General features: G+C 40.3%; 1 protein-coding gene across 3 annotated transcripts in view; it reads right to left on the reverse strand.

Annotated features, from left to right (window-relative positions):
• Positions 1-17627, reverse strand: part of SCAP (SREBF chaperone) — an 84427-nt gene extending 66800 nt beyond the window's left edge. For all 3 annotated transcript variants that reach the window (XM_059939485.1, XM_059939486.1, XM_059939484.1), the window contains exon 1: positions 17547-17627. The gene's annotated coding sequence lies outside the window, so the exon portion shown is untranslated. The remainder of the gene's footprint in view (positions 1-17546) is intronic.
• Between the last annotated feature and the right edge of the window lie 355 nt (positions 17628-17982).

Below are 17982 nucleotides of genomic sequence, written 5' to 3' on the forward strand. Positions count from 1 at the left end.
AGACATACAGATGGCCAAAAAGCACATGAAAAGATGCTCAACATCACCAATTATCAGAGAAATGCAAATAAGAACTACAGTGAGGTATCACCTCACACCGGTCAGAATGGCCATCTTCAAGAAGTCTACAAACAATAAATGCTGGAGAGGGTGTGAAGAAAAGGGAACCCTCCTACACTGTGGGTGGGAATGTAAATTGGTACAGTCACTATGGAGAAGAGTATGGAGGTTCCTTGAAGAACTACAAGTAGAGCTACCATATGATCCAGCAATCCCACTCCTGGGCATATATCTAGAGAAACCCATCATTTGAAAAGATACATGTACCCCAAAGTTCACTGCAGCACTATTTACAACAGCCAAGACATGGAAGCAACAGAGGAATGGATAAAGAAGATGTGGTGCATATATACATTGGAATATTACTCAGCCATAAAAAAGAATGAAATAATGCCATCTGCAGCAACATGGATGCACCTAGAAACTGTCATACTGAATGAAGTAAGTCAGACAGAGAAAGACAAATATCATATGATATCGCTTATATGTAGAACCTAAAAAAAGGGTACAAATGAACTTATCAACAAAACAGAAATAGAGTTACAGATGTAGAAAACAAATTTATGGTTACTGGGGGTAAGGGTGGGGGGATAAATTGGGAGATTGGGACTGACGTATACACACTTCTATACATAAAATAGATAATTAATATGTATAGCACAGGGACCTCTACTCAATACTCTGTAATGGCCTATATGGGAAAAGAACCTAAAAAAGAGTGGATATATGTATGTGTATAGCTGTGCAGTACACCTGAAACTAACACAACATTGTAAATCAACTATACTCCAATAAAAATTTTAAAAATAAAAAATAAAAAAAAAACAAACTACCATATAATCCAGCAATTCCACTTCTGGGTATACATCCAAAGAAAATGAAATCATTTCTTGAAGAGATATCTGCATGTCTATGTTCACTGCAGCATTATTGCAACAACAGCCAAGATATGGAAACAACCTGTCCATTAACAGATAAATGGATAAGGAAGATGTGGGGCAGGGGGGTATGTATTGGAATATTATTCAGCCGTGAGAAAGAAGGAAATCCTGCCATTTGCAACAACATGGAAGAACCTAGAGAACATGACAGTAAGTGAAATTAGCCAGAAAGACAAATACTGCATGATCTCCCTTCTATGTGGAATCTTAAAAAGAAAAAAAAAAGTGTCAAACTCATAGAAACAGAGAGTAGAATGGTGGTTACCAGGGCCTCGGAGAGATGGAGATATGCTGGTCAAAGGGTAGAAGCCTTCATTTATAAGATGAATAAGCTCTGAGGAACCTAACACAGTGCAGAGTGACTATAGTTAACAATATTGTTTGTACTTGAAATTTGCTGAGAGAACAGACTACAAGTATTCTCACTACCAAAAAAAAAAAAAAGGTAACTGAGGTGATGGATGTATTAATTAACCTGATTGTGGTAATTATTTCACAAAATATACATATGTCAAATCACTATGTTGTATACTTTAAATATACACAATTTTGTCAATTATACTGCAGTAAAGCTGAAAAAATTAAATAAGAATAGACAAATGCTTGGCAAATATTTATATACATACTTACATTAAAAAATATTAAGTAAGATACAGACGTCAACTATATATTTACAACCTTCTCCACCTCAAAGCTAAAACCAAGCCCAATGGGAACACATTAGAAGAACTCCCACTAAAGTCAGAGGCCAAACACAGCTATCTATGCACTTCACCACCACTATTTACTACTGTTGTGGAGGTACTACCTATCACAATTAGGCAACAGAAAGAAAATGTAGGTATACAACTAGGGGAAAAAAGATTAAAGTATCATTATTTGCAGATAATATTATTATATACCTGAAAAATCCAAGAGAATCAACTGAAAACCTTTTATAGTGGATAAAAGAATCAGGTAAGGTGATGAAAATTAATATATAGAAATCAGTGTCTTCACATACATCATCAACAAGTAGGTAGAAGATAAAATGCTTCAGCACTAAAAACAAAAAAAGACCTGAGAATAAACTTGACAAGAAATGTCAAGAAATCTCTCAAAAATAAAAGAAGACTCAAAGAGAAAGGCATGCAATCTTCTTAGTGGGGAAGACTCATCATCAAAATGTCACTCTTCCTACATTAACCTAAAAATGTAACTTAGTCCCAATAAAAACAAACAGGACTTTTAACTAGCAAAGTTATTTTACAGTTCATATAGAAAAACAAAAATAGCCAGGAAAGTTCTGAAAAATAAAGATAATGAACGAGAATTAACTTTACCAAATATCAAAACACGCTATACAACTTGGGTAATTAAAACAATGTGATAACAACACACTAAAACATGGATTAATGTATACAACAGAAAGTCCAGAAATAGACCCAAACGTACATGATATGTGGCAAAGTATATCACATGTAGTAAATGAAAGGGGATATTTAAACAAGTAGGAAAAAGATGAATTGTTCAATAAAAGGTACTGCAACAAATGGGTGGCCAATTGGGAAAAAATTAAGTTGGACCCACACTTCACACCAAAATAAATTCCAAATGGATAAAAGACTAAAAGGTAAAAAATGAAATAGAAAAAGTACTTTAGGAAACCACAGGATAGGGAGTTCCCTGGTGGCACAGTGGTTCAGAATCTGCCTGTCAATGCAGGGGACACAGGTTCAAGCCTTGGTCTGGGAAGATCTCACATGCCGCAGAGCAACTAAGCCTGTGTGCCACAACTACTGAGGCTGCTCTCTAGAGCCCATGAGCCACAACTACTGAGAGCGCGAGCCACAACTACTGAAGCCCGCGCGCCTAGAGCCCATGCTCTGCAACAAGAGAAGCCATCACAGTGAGAAGCCCGCGCACCGCAACAAAGAGTAGCCCCTGCTCTCGCAACTAGAGAAAGCCCGCGTTCAGCAACAAAGACCCAACACAGCCAAAAATAAATAGATAAATTTATTTTTAAAAAAAAAGGAACCACAGGATAATTTTTCATACTCTTCAACTAGGGAAAATCTTTCTAGGTATGACAGAGAACCCAGAAGCCTTAAAAAGTCAATAAATACAACCCAATTAAAAACTAATTTTTTTCCATGACAAAACCATCCTAAGTAAAAAAATAAATGACCATCTATAAAAATATAACTGCAATTCATACCACTGACAAAGTGCAAAGTTCCTTCATATATAAATAATTTTTACAAAATTAATTTTAAAAAAACTAAAGCCCAGTAGAAAAATAGGCCAAGGATATAAACAGCTTTTTCACAGAAAACAGAAACGGTCCTTCAACCTTAAACTAAGACTACCCCTGAGTGTTCATTCTATTACTCTTAACTTTTCTACAGGCTGAACTAAGAAGTTTAGGGGGGAAAAAAATCTACAGAGAGAAACCATTTTTTCGCCTATCAAATAGGCAAAAACCGAACTGTGAGGTACCACAGTGTTGGTGAGGGTATGGATAAACAGGCACTGCCACACACGGCTGGGAGCATACGTAGACAAAACCTCTATGGAGGTTTATCTGGTAAGAGCGATCAAAATCACAAAAGTACATACTCACCAACCCAGCCTTCCTGCCTCAGGTAAGTGAATGGATAGGTGCACTTGGCCATGCATGGACTGATGCATATAGAACATTAGTCAGTGGTGTCTGTGTTAGCAAAGTTTAAAACACCTTACATGTCCATCAATAAAGCTCAGGCTAAATAAATTAAGGTACATCCTGACAATGGAATATTATCCAGTTGTAAAAGACAATGAAAAAGCTCTTATGTATTGATAATGAACTATCACAAACAGAGGAAAAAGCAAGGGATATAGTGTGCTACTTTCATGTAAAAGAAAAGAGCTCTCAGGACTTCCCTGGTGGCGCAGTGGTTAAGAATCCGCCTGCCAACGCAGGGGACACGGGTTCGATCCCTGGTCCGGGAAAATCCCACATACTGCAGAGCAACTAAGCCCGCGAGCCACAACTACTGAAGCTTGCGCGCCTAGAGCCCATGCACTGCAACGAAGAGTAGTCCCCACTTGCCTCAACTAGAGAAAGCCCGTGCACAGCAACGAAGACCCAACGCAGCCAAAAATAAATTTTTAAAAAGAAAGAAAGAAATGAGCTCTCTGTGTATTCGTCTGTATTATGCACAGAACAGCCCTGAACTGACACTCGAGAACTTGTAACACTGGCTGCCTCTGGGGAAAGGATCTGGTGGCCAGGGGCAAGGTGGAAGGGAAACGTTCCTGTGTATACCCTGTTGTACTCTTTAAATTTTGTGCTATGTGAATGTAGTACTGCACTGAAAAGCTAAAATTAAAAAATAATGAAAGCCTCCCTGTAGGAGCAGCAGCCTTCTACTCTGAGCTTCTGTATTTCCACACTGCCCTGTGTCCATTCTGACTTTCTCAGCCTCCCTTGATTGAGTGTGGTCCCTCTTGGGAGGTCACAGCTGAATCACCTTTGTTTCCTTAGAGCAGCCAGCACCTCATTTGGTGCCAAAAAGAAAGTCACTGTAGGTCTGTTCACTGTGCTAAACTAGTCCACTGGTGCAAACAATTCATCTTTGGGGGAAAGTTGCTTTGCAAAGTGGACCAATGATCAGGACAGGAAATTCTGCTTCTCTAAGCATCAAAATTACCCAAATAAGCCGGAAGAATTTTCAGCAGACTAAATTAACAGTACTGAAAAAAGAAAGGAGTTTCAGTTAATGAATGAAAGCCGATTTCAGAGAATTTGAAGCCTGAAAACACATATATTCAAGAGGATGACTACTGTCACATTTAGAATAATTGTGATGGCACAACAATACCCATATTGAAGGAAGACTAAATTACATTGTTTGTGATGGTCGTCACAAATAACCATGTACAAGATGCCAACCCTCTTCACAATTCAGCATCAACAAACATATTAAAGATTTTCATCCACAACGCCAGCTACCTACATTTTCATTCCCTATTGACCTGGTTAGCAATGACTAACAAAGGGACTGAACTGACCACTGTTAAGAACATGGGCAAAGAATCTGTTTTAAAGCTAGAAACAACCCAGGAGCTCAATGGGGCAGCCTTGTCATTCCTCAAGATAGGACCTTTGGCTCAGAGATAGGGTGCCCTCAGCCTTGGTCCCAGCTGACAGGAGCATGGCCAGGACCAGCCTCCTGCTCTCAGCCACACATGGGCACATCCAGGCCGCACAGAATGGTGGTCTCTTGCCTGGTTTCCTGACAGAAGCGTGGTCTGCTGGAAAGCAGCATGGTTCTTGATAGTTTACCCAAAAGTGAAGTTGTTACGAGTCTCTATTTTATTACTATCTCCAGAGCCTTTAATATAAATGTCACACGGAAGATGGTTCCATCCCAAACACAAAATATGCAAAAGACCTGTCTGTGAGGGGGAGAGTGCCAAAGAGAGCCAAGAGATGAGGGTCACCTGGGGCCCTTCTCCTTGTAACAGTTTTTCAAAAAACAGTGCTGGGAAAACTGGATAGTCACATGCAAAAAATGTTAACCTGGACCCTTACCTTACATCATATACAAAAATTAACTCAAAATGGATCGAAGACCTAAACAAAGAGCTAAAACTATAAAACTCTTAAAAGAAAACATAGGGCTTCCCTGGTGGCGCAGTGTTTAAGAATCCACCTGCCAATGCAGGGGACACAGGTTCGAGCCCTGGTCCAGGAAGATACCACATGCCATGGAGCAAATAAGCCCATGCGTCATTAACTACTGAGCCTGCACTCTAGAGCCCACGAGCCACAACTACTGAGCCTGCATGCAACAACTACTGAAGCCCACGTGTCTAGAGCCTGTGCTCCGCAACAAGAGAAGCCACCACAGTGAGAAGCACGTGCACCTCAATGAAGAGTAGCCCCCGCTCGTCACAACTAGAGAAAGCCGCGCACAGCAACGAAGAACCAAAGCAGCCAAAAATAAATAAAATAAATTTATTTAAAAAAAAATTAAAAAGAAAAGAAAACATAGGGTTAAAAGCTTCATGATATTCGATTTTGAAAGGATTTCTTAGGTATGACACTAAAAGCACAGGCAACAAAAGAAAAAACAGACAAATTAGAGTTCATAAAAACTAATCATTTTTGTACATCAAAGGAAACTATCAACAGAGTGAAAAGACAACCCACATAATGGGAGAAAATATTTGCAAATCATGTATCTAAGAAGGAATTAATATCCAGAATATAGGAAGAACTCCTACAACTTGGCAAACAAACAAACAAACAAACAAAACTGATTCAAAAATGGGCAAAGGGGACTTGAGGACACGGGGCAAGGGAAGGGTAAGCTGGGAAGAAGTGAGAGAGTGGCATGGACAGATATACACTACCAAATGTAAAACAGCTAGTGGGAAGCAGCCACATAGCACAGGGATATCAGCTCGGTGCTTTGTGACCACCGAGAGGGGTGGGATAGGGAGGATGGGAGGGAGACGCAAGAGGGAAGGGATATGGGGATATATGTATACGTATAGCTGATTCACTTTGTTATAAAGCAGAAACTAACACAACAATGTAAAGCAATTATACTCCAATAAAGATGTTAAAAAAAAAATGGGCAAAGGACTTGAATAGGCATTTCTCTAAAGAAGATATACAAATGGCCAAAAAGCACATAAAAAGATGCTAGACATCACTAATCATTATGGAAATACAAATCAAAACCATAATGAGATACCACTTCACACCCACTAGGATGGCTCTTATTTAAAAAACAAAAACAAACAAAAAAATAACAAGTGTTGGAAAAGAGAAAAAAGGGACTTCCTTGGCAGTCCAGTGGCAAAGACTCTGCACTTCCAATGCTGGGGCGGCTGCATGGTGCGGCCAAAAAAAAAAAAAACAGTGTTGGTAAGGATGTGAAGAAATTGGAACTTTTGTGCACTGCTGGTAGGAATGAAAAATGGTACAGCCCCTAAGGAAGACAGCTTGGCAGTTCTTCAAAAAGTTAAACATAAAATTACCATATGATCCAGCAATTCCTCTCCCGGGTATATATCCAAAGAACTCAAAGTAGGGACTCAAACAGATATCTGTACAGATATCTTTACAGATATTTATAAACAGCATTATTCACAACAGGCAAAAGGCAGAAATTGCTCAAATATTCATTGACAGATGAAGAGATAAACAAAATGTGGATGTACGTACAACAGAATATTATTTGGCCTGAAAAAGAATGAAATTCTACAACATGGATGAATACCGAAAACATGTAAAGTGAAATAAGCCAGACACAAAAGAACAAATATAGTATGATTCCACTTATATGTAGGACCTAGAATGGTCAAATTCATAGAGGCAGAAAGTAGAATGGTGATTGCCAAGGCCTGGCAGGGAGGGGAGAATGGGGAGTTGTTTAATGGGTACAGAGTTTCTGCTTGGAATAATGAAAATGTTCTGGAAATGGAAAGTGGTGATGGCTGCACAACACTGTGAATATATTTGATGACACTGAATGCTACACTTAAAAATGGTTAAAATGGAGACTTCCCTGGCAGTCCAGTGGTTAAGACTCCACGCTTCCAATGCGCGGGTTAAGACATTAAATTTTATGTTATGTATATTTTGCCTCAATAAAAAAATCACCAAATAATTAAAAAATACAATAATGAGAAGAGTGGATGATATAGATGAAACGAGTGCCCTCAAGTTAATGAGTAATGACAGACATAACTAAGTGATACATACACAATGGAATACTGTTCTCTGCTTCTGTGTATATTTCAATTTTATGATAATAAACATTAATAGAGAAGTCCTTTGTAACGTGCAAGGTCTTTTCAGAATTTATCCCTTTACAAAATTTAGCAACAATGAATACACAAGGATCAAAGACCTAAACTTAAGACTTAAAAGTATAAAAACTCTTAGAAGAGAACATAAGGCAAAAGCTTTACGACACTGGATTTGGCAATTCCCTGGTATACGACCAAAGGCAATGGCAACAAAAGAAAAAATAAACAGACTGGACTTCATAAAAATTTTTAAATAATAAAATTTTTAAACTGTGTGCATCAAAAGATACTATCGATACTTCCCTGGTGGTCCAGTGGGTAAGACTCTGTGCTCTCAATGCAGGGGGCCCAGGTTTGACCCCTGGTCGGGGAACTAGATCCCGAATGCATGCTGCCACTAGGAGTCCGCATGCGGCAACTAAGAAGTCCACATGTGGCAATAAACTTCCCACATGTTGCAGCTAAGACCCAGCGCAGCCAAAATAAATAAATAAATAAATATTTTTTTAAAAAGTAAGCACACAAATAATTTTTTTTTAAAAAAGATACTATCAACAGGGAATTCCCTGGTGGTCCAGTGGTTAGGCTCTGCACTCTCAGTTCCGAGGGCCCGGGTTCCATCCCTGGTTGGGGAACTAAGATCCCACAAGCCATGCAGCATGGCAAAAGAAAAAAAAAAAACTATCAAAAGAGTAAAAAAGCAACCCACAGAATGGGAGAAAATATTAACAAATCATACATCTGATAAGGGATTAATATATAGAATATACAGAAAAGTCCTAAAACTCAACAACAAAAAAACAAACAATCTGATTAAAAAATGGGCAAAAGACTTGAAGAGACATTTCCCCAAAGATATACAGATGGCTAATAAAGACATGAAAAGATGCTCAACATCACTAATCACTAGGGAAATGCAAATCGAAATTACAATGACTCAGTAGCAACCACTGAAAATACCTCAGAAATATTAATAGAGTAGAGCTTGCTCTGCACCCAGGACAGTGCTAGTGCTAGAGCTGCTGGTATAAAAAAACCACTGAACTATATCTAACTGGACTCCTGCTCATTTATAAACATTCAAGGAGGCAGGATTTAGCAATCTAAAGTGAGCAGGGGGCCAGTAATTTGAAACAGTGTACAATCAATACTAGGTCATGTGGTTCAGAATATAAACTCATAACTTCTTTCTTTAGGTGAATTAAAGCAGATCCTTAAATACACACTGTTGCTACCTTAAATAAATTTATTAGAAATCTCTTCTGTAGTTTCTTTCATCCATTTTATAAACTGTACAAGCACAAATATAAGGCAGTATTTACCATTTAAATTACGAAAAGAATTTTAAAAGGTTTTAAGGCCAAATTGAGTATATGAACTTCAGGAATATTAATAAAATGGTCAACTCTGTAATTATGATATTTACTTGTTAAATTGCTTATGCTATAAATTTTATTATTTTTTAAAAAAATACTTATTTATTTATTTATTTATTTTGGGCTGCCTCAGATCTTAGTTGCAGCGTGTGGTCTTAGTTGCCCTGCGGCATGTGGGATCTTAGTTCCCTGACCAGGGATCGAACCCACATCACTGGAAGGCGGATTCTTAACCACTGGACCACCAGGGAAGTCCCTGTAAATTTTAAAATACACATGTAAAATGAGATTTAGAAATGCTGCTCCTTTCTAGGCTCTTATTTTTCCAGAGTACACTTTCACTCCTGCCTTAGTTATTGAAGATATCTTTCTGAATCAATGTATGATGCTGTCAATGGACACTTTATCTCAAGTCATAACTACTCATTTGTATAACATTAAGAAAGTTATTCTTAATTTGAATGCTAATCAAGGGATAAAATTTTAATGTTCTGGAGACTTTATTTTCACATATGATTTGTTAAATGCTGGACTATATTATGAAAATGTTTTCAAGAAATCATTTTAAGTACATAGATCAGTGTTTCTTACAGGTAAAATGCTAAAATAAGCTTCCTATAATAGGTACAGGTGTTATTTTTGAGTTTTGTACAATATTACAAATTAACAACACAAAAAAATGTTTAATTTATTCAACAAATACGTTCACACAAATTTGGCAGGACTTTAGAAAGACTCTATATTTGAGAAAAGATGTGGTTCACTTACACTACATATACTGTATTATCCTTTCATAGCATTAGGTGCCTGGTACTTTAAATCTGTAACAAACCATGACAAATTTTTAAAGAGGAAGTATTATTGTAAAATGAAGAATTATGTATTTCTAAATGCTGTATTGCTGTAAATTTAACTGATAAAGCTCTGCTTATTTAGAGTTTTGAAGAAACATCCTCTCTTCAGTTAAACATTTTCATAATGGAATGATGTAAACTGAAGTGATAAACAGTATTATTAAAATAAAATGTTTATATATAAAAAAACAAAAAAAAAAGAAGAAAGTTATTCTTAAAATTTATTCTCAGCAAATAGTTGAGAGCTGTACTATGTAACCACTTTCTGTGTTGATTTTAAGTGATCTTTAAAAAACTTCTTAGCAAAAAAACAAAAAACTACAAGGAGAGATACTACCTCATACCCGTTACAATGACTATTATCAAAACCCCCAGAAAACGAGACTTCCCTGGTGGCGCAGTGGTTAAGGATCTGCCTGCCAATGCAGGGGACACGGGTTCGATCCCTGGTCCGGGAAGATCCCACATGCCGCGGAGTAACTAAGCCCGTGCACCACAAATACTGAGCCTGTGTTCTAGAGCCCGTAAGCCACAACTACTGAGCCCACATGCCACAACTACTGAAGCCCATGTGCCCTAGAGCCCGTGCTGTGCAACGAGAAGCCACCACAATGAGAAGCACACACACCGCAATGAAGAATAGCTCCTGCTCACCACAACTAGAGAAATCCCACATACAGGAATGAACACCCAATGGAGCCAAAAATAAAATAAAATAAATTTAAAATAATAATAATAAAGCTTTAAAAAAAACAGCAAACAACAAGTGTTGGCAAGGATGTGGAAAAACTGGAACCCTTGTACATTGCTGGTAAGAATATAAAATGGTACAGCCTCTGTGGAAAACAGTATGGTGGTTCCTAAAAAATTAATCGTAGAATTACCATCCAGCAATTCCACTTCCATACTGGCCCAAGAGAACTGAAAACAAGGACTTGAACAAATATGTGTATACCCATGTTTATAGCAGCATCATTCACAACAGCCAGAAGGTGGAAACAATTCAAATGTCAACAGATGAATGGATAAACAAAATGTGGTATATACACGGAATATTATTCAACCTTAAAAAGGAAAGAAATTCTGATACATGCTACTACATGCTTGAACCATGAGGATATTATGCTAAATGAAATAAGCCAGCCATAAAAAGACTAATACTGTATAAGTCCACTTATATGATATACTTAGAGTAGTCAAAATCATAGAAAGTAGGATGGTGACTGCCAGGGACTTGGGAGAGGAGAAATGAGGAGTTATTGTTTAATGGGTACAGAGTTTCAGTTTTACAAGATGAAAAGAGATATGGAGAGAATGGTGTTGATGTTGCAAAAAAAATTATGAATGCACTTAATACCACTGAACTGTACACTTAAAAATGGTTAATATGCTAAGTTGTGTATTTACCACAATAAAAAAAAAATGGAACAACAACAACAAAGAATTAGTACATAGGAGGGGGCAGGGGAAAGCAGGGCTCAGAGGGATTCAAGTGTACAAAAAAAATGAAAGGAAATAGATGAGAACATAGATTTGGCTACAAGAATATAATCACAGTAATGTTTAGAATAGAGATGAAATGTGTTATATATTTTATGGGAAAATTTGAGAGAAAGAGCAAAATATCTAGCTGTTAAAAAAAAAAAATGTTATAAGCCAGAAGTAAGGTTAATACAGAAAGCACAAGCCAGAGGACTCTGAATATAAAAGAGACTCTGAGCTCCCTAGGGGCCAAGGCAAAGAGGGAACCATTCTGACACAGTTCACAGTATGGTTTAATCAAACCAATGGCCCAATGGTTCAGAAGAGGCACGACCATTCCAGGCACTGGACCTGAAGGAAATTTCGAATTGGCCTCCAGATTTTCTTGGGGACTTCTAATATAGATCTCAACGCAAGCTGATGGGGCAACGCAAAGTGAGTTTAGTTAAAACAAAAACAAAAACAAAACAACTGGAAGGAGGCCAGAAATATGCTGCTTCCTAATGATCCAGTTTCATCCAAAGACAAAACACTGCTAGAACAGGTACACTGAAGCATGTTCCAGCACAATCCCATGGATGTCCTTTACCACAGTTGAGCTCAGGATAGCTTTTGGGAGGTGAAGAATTCAAGATTATCCTCCCTGACAAGAATATGAGATGCAATGTCCTCTGTTGCCTGCTGAAGGAAGGCAGGGCTTGATGTTTCTAACAGTCACTGTTGCTGGGGTGACAACCAAGAATAAATGTCAAACCAAACCATGGCTCATACCTGAAAGAAGGTAACTAATCACCCCATGGAGATGAGGTGGCATAAATACAGCCTGGTAGAGGGAAGGAGTGGGTAGGCCAGCTTGGGGCAGATCATGAGAGTGGGGAGCTACTGAAGATTGTTGAAGAGGAGAGAGACCACGATTGAAGACTTCCTGAGTGGCAATGCAGTCTTCCGAAAGGTGCAAACGAAGCCCACAGCCAAACACAGCAAGCTGGGTTGGACAAGGCTGCTCAAAGAGAAAGTCATTGGAAAACATAAAAATAAATGAGAGAGGACTTCCCTGGTGGTCTAGCGGTTAAGACTCTGCGCTCCCAATGCAGGGGGCCCAGGTTCAATCCTTGGTCAGGGAGCTAGATCCTGTGTACCGCAACTAAAGATCCCGCATGCCGCAACTAAGACCAGGCGCAGCCAAATAAATAACTAAATATTTTAAAAATAAATAAATAAATGAGAGCTCATGTTTTTAAAAATCCAAAAATGTTCTAGAATAGTTTTATACATGAAAAAATGTTCACACAATAACAGAAAATGGATACAAAACAGTATGATCCCATTATACAAAGAGAACAAGAGAATGAGCAAGAAAGAAGCCTGAGAAGAAGTCTGCTAGTGGTTACCACTGGGATTACAGACAATTGAAATCTGTGCGTGTACATGTGTGTGTATGTGTGCGCTTGAGTGTGCGCCTATTAATTTTTATTCAACCTGGGTGACTCGAATTAAAAAAAAAACAAACTCTAATTCCTCAAGAACCTTAGAAACTGCAGGGAAAACAGAAATAGCACTATAACTGAGAATACAATCTTAATTATGACATCATCTAAAAATAAAAAGGAAATTGACTAAAAACAAGAGCCAGTTATGTACAGATCTTCTTCAATTTACAATGGAGTTACATACTAATAAACCCAACCTAAGTTGAAAATATTGTAAGTCGAAAATGTATTTAATACACCTAGACGGCTGAACATCATAGCTTAGCCTAGCCTACCTTAGATGTGCTCAGATTACTTACGTTAGTCTACAGTTGGGCAAAAGCATCTAACACAAAGCCCGTTTTATAATAAAGTGTTGAATATCTCACGTAACTTAACTGAATACCGTACTAAAAATGAAAAACAAAATGATTGTCTGAGTACAGAATGGCTATAAGTGTATGAGTCGTTTACCCTCATGATTGCATGTCTGACTGGGAGCTGCGGCTCGATGCTGCTGTCCAGCATCACAAGAAAGAGTATGTACCGCGTATCACTACCCCAGAAAAGATCAAAATTCAAAATTTGATGTATGGTTTCTACCGAATGCATGATTGCTTTGGCACCGTCATATCGTGGGAAAACTGTAAGTTGAATCATCATTAATTCGGGGACCAACCGTACTTGGCAAAACTATACTATAAGACTAACTGATGCTGGGGACTTCCGTGGTGCTCCAGTGGCTAAGATTCCGCACTCCCAATGCCGGGGGCCCGAGTTCGATCCCTGGTCAGGGAACTAGATCTCACATGCTGCAACTAAAGATCCCGCATGCCACAACTAAAAAAAAAAAAGATTCCACATGCCGCAACTAAAAAGATCCCGTATGCCACAATGAAGATCCCGCGTGCTGCAACTAAGACCCGAAGCAGCCAAATAAATAAATAAATATTTTTTTTTAAAAAAGACTGATGCTGATGAGATTCAGAGTGAAACATGAAAGCACTGACATCGTGCTCTGGTTTTAAGAGCCATGGCTCTCAAAGTGTGGTTCCCTAGGCCAACAGTAGCAGCACCTGGTAACTTGTTTGAAATTAAAATTCCAGGGCCTACCTCTCACCTACGGATTCTGGAGGTGGGGTTAAAACAATCCCTCCAGGTAATTTTAATTCACACTAATGTTTGAGAACCTAGTTACGAAGTAATGATAACTCATCTGGATAAAAACAGCTTATGTAATTAGGAAAATATATTTCTTGCTCAAAACCCATTCTGTTATTTTAACCTAAACTCCTGAACAAACACTAATCTATTCAATTGTGAAATGATAAGCTGGAAGATGACAAAGATATTTTTTAGTTAGGTATAATTCTGGAACCGCTCATTTTGAAATAATGTACTAACCACTGCAGTGGAATGAACTGAAGAATCTAGTTTGTAAAAAGTGATAAGGAATCAACGTATTTGGAATTTCAATATTTAGATGATTTGAAAATACTCTAAGGTTGGGAAATAGTGCAAATACGACTATTACAACTGCCATATTTGCATAAACTGAATAGTTTAGTCTCTCTGGCTTCAGACTGAATTAACATGTTTAAAATAGAAAAGGTTCAACAACAAAATTTTAACAACTTCTTCTTCTTTATTTATTTATTTTTTTGGACGCACTGCGTGGCTTGTGGGACCTTAGTTTCCTGACCAGGGATTGAACCCAGGCCCTCAGCAGTGAAAGTGCAGAGTCCTAACCACTGGAACGCCAGGGAATTCCCCCAAATTTTAACTCTGAAGGGCTTTATCAGTCCCTCTAGTGTCAAACTTAAGAGCGGTACTATATTTGAGACATAAAGACTATTGAAATACCAGATCCTCTTTCATACTCGGACTGCAATTTCTAAAGTAATTTATAATTGGTTATTAATATGAAATACCCTTTCTCTGATTATGTGGAATTACACTGAACTTCACTAGACTTCCAACTTAGGAACAAATGGGACAAATAACACTTCACATATTTTATGAATTCAGAAAATGCTAAATATCAAATAAACCAGTGGTTTCTTAATATTTTTGATTATGAATCCCCAACAACAAAAATTCAAGTACATATCCCCAATATACGTATACTTATAAATTATATATATGTGCTACTGTGATAATACGGAGTATACATTATAAAATACAAAATAAAAATTAAATAAGGCTGAAATAAACACAAAGATTCGTTTTAATTTTTTTTCCTGAGACCCACGTGCACCCTTGATGCTTACACACCCACACCCCTCTTTGGACTCTACTGCAAAGCTGCATGGCCCAGCAACCCTGCAAATATTCTCAGGCAGTGCCCCTGACCACTCAAGGGGAAGCTGTCAAACACAGTGACCAAATGAATGTCTCCTTCCTGTGGAGTTCCACCATCTCTGACTCAAGTCTGTGACACTGGGTTCCTTCCTTCACCCCTAACACCCTCCTCTGCTACCTTTCACTTGGTAGGCAGTGGAGAAGACTGTGAAGCCAGCAGGTCCAAGAACAGCATAAAAGCATGGACTCTGTTTTCAGACAAACCTGGGTTTCCACCTGGCCTCAGCTTCTAACTCACTAGGTGACCCAGGGCCAGTCAGATAACATCTCTAAAACTAATCAGTTAAGGAGGTGATAACAGTGTCATCGTCCCTGGTTACTATGAAGATTAAGTGAGATAAGCTGTTATGAGAGCACCTAGCACAGAATCTAGACAGCCCAAGTGCTGGATAAATATTTTACCCAGAATTATTACTTCAGGCGGCAAAAGAAGTCACCTGGACTTTGCTTCAGTGGCCAACTCAGGAAGGGAGCAAGTTACAGTGGAAGTAGCTAGGTGGTGCAGTTCGGCAGACCTGGTTTGAAGGCCTGATCCCCAATGCCAAGCTGGGTGACACTGGCAACCCAGCTTCTCTATGAGGGGCAGTCTTATCTGTTTAATGGGAGCGATGACACAAACTGTACATGAAGTACCTATCGGAGCCAGTAAAACTAACACTGGTGGCCACCAAATGGCCACCGATGGTGAGGGTAAGCAAATAACACATAAACCTAAGTGTCATTCCAGGGTCCTTGGGACACATTCATGTATACACTAAGACAGTAAGCATCCCCTAAAGTCTACCACCAAATGTTAATAAATGCATGTGTACTGAACCCCACAGGTATGGTTCATTTCCCAACTGGACAGTTTACTTGTTCATATATGACCTCAAGCAATTCACAATCTTTATGCCTCCATTTTCTATGCATAAACTAGGAGTAGTAGACTTTTTATACCCACCTCCCGACAGTAAACTAATCTAGATGATGGAGGAGGGGGACCTAAACCAGTGATTATAAAGCACATGGAGACCTCTGGAGAGGCGCTGTTTTTGCCACAACAGCAAAAGAAAAGAGAGCTCTCAAACACCAGACGCGTTCATAATAAATGAGAAATAACTCTTTCAATTTCAATAAATCACCAAAAGAATGAGTGTGGAGATATATTTATACATATTTTGTGGTTTTTACATCGTGTGCCCCGGGGGAATGCTGCAAATGTGTAAAACACCTAAAACCTAAATTCTATCAACATACATTAAAAAGATATAGGTCGTCAATTAGAGGAACACCTAAAATACTCTCAGACACCCTTGACCCTGACTCCCTTATAAAAGCTTCAGTCTTCAGTACAACACCCTGAGATGGCAGCACAGCAATAAGGACACTGCATAACCAAACTTCACAAACGTTTGGTCAGAAACACACTCAAAGCTAGTATCATTAAAGAAACCTTTACTATGTCGTCCTCACAAAAATTATTACAAAATCCCCAGAAGGAGTTTAGTCACCCAGCTCTGTCACCACAGAAGGTGGGGCAGTGAGTGACACGAAACAGGGCAAACTCCTGCCAGGAGGGGACTCACTGCTCCCCTAGGCCACGAGCATTTCCACCTGTACAACTACCTACGGCTCAAACAGTCTGGATCCCTGGCTCCCTGCAGCTAATGCTATTCTGACGTTAGGATCCTGCATGATGAACGGAGGTAATAAACCACCTAGAGTAAGAGGCAACCTCAGTGAACAATGTTTAGGTCTGAGCGAAACAGAAAACTAAAAACCAAGCAAAACCCAGCAAAGAAGCTACGTGTTGCCTCTCAATCAGATCTTGCAAAAGAGGCAGGTGCGGACAGCGTGCTCTCCTCCGCACTCCGGAAAACCCAGACAGCCCAAAAGCAGGTTCTAGAACCGGCAGCTTCCCAGGGGACGGCGGGACCAGGGGGCGCAACAGCGCGACTCCCTCTCAGGCCAGTGGTCCCCGGGGCCAGGGGGAGGGCTGAGGGCGCGCTGTTGGCCCGGACGGGGGCGCGGCCAGGGTGGGATTGGGGACGCGGCAACCCGGCCCCCTCTCTGGCTGCAGTCTCTCAGCCCGGCCCGCACGGCTGCTGGACAGCGCCCACGCCGGCGCGCCAGTGCCCCCGGCGGCCCCCATCCCGGAACTTCCCGGGCCGCGCAGCGGGAGGCCCGAGCCGGGCCGGGGAGCGGACGCTGTGGGGACGCGCTCAGCGGTACCTGTGGCGGCAACAGCTCTCGGGCGGCGACGGCGGCAGCGGCGGTGGGGACGGCGGCGGGGACGGGGACGGGGGCGGGGCGCGGCGTGCGCGCTCCCGGCCCGCGCGGTCCGGGCGTGGCGCCCGCCCTCTCTCTCCCGGCCGCCCGGCGCCCGCGCAGCTCTCCGCCCCTTCACCTCTCACCTCCTACCTTTCCCCTCCCGCTCCCGCCCCCACAGTCCTTCGCATGTGCTCCCAGTGGCGCGCGCATGCGTGGTCGAGCCCCCAACTGCGGCTCCCGCTCGCCCCCTGGTGGACACCGGTCACACGACCCCTGGAGAGAGGTCTGGGGCGGGGCGGGGCGGGGCGGGGCGGGGCGGGGCGGGGCGGACCGCAAAGCTGGGACAGAGCCTTGAGTAGAGCACCAGAGCTTTTAACAACACGTTCCGCGGAATTAG

The sequence above is a fragment of the Balaenoptera ricei genome, chromosome 11 (assembly GCF_028023285.1).
Source record: "Balaenoptera ricei isolate mBalRic1 chromosome 11, mBalRic1.hap2, whole genome shotgun sequence".
Lineage (NCBI taxonomy): Eukaryota > Metazoa > Chordata > Mammalia > Artiodactyla > Balaenopteridae > Balaenoptera > Balaenoptera ricei.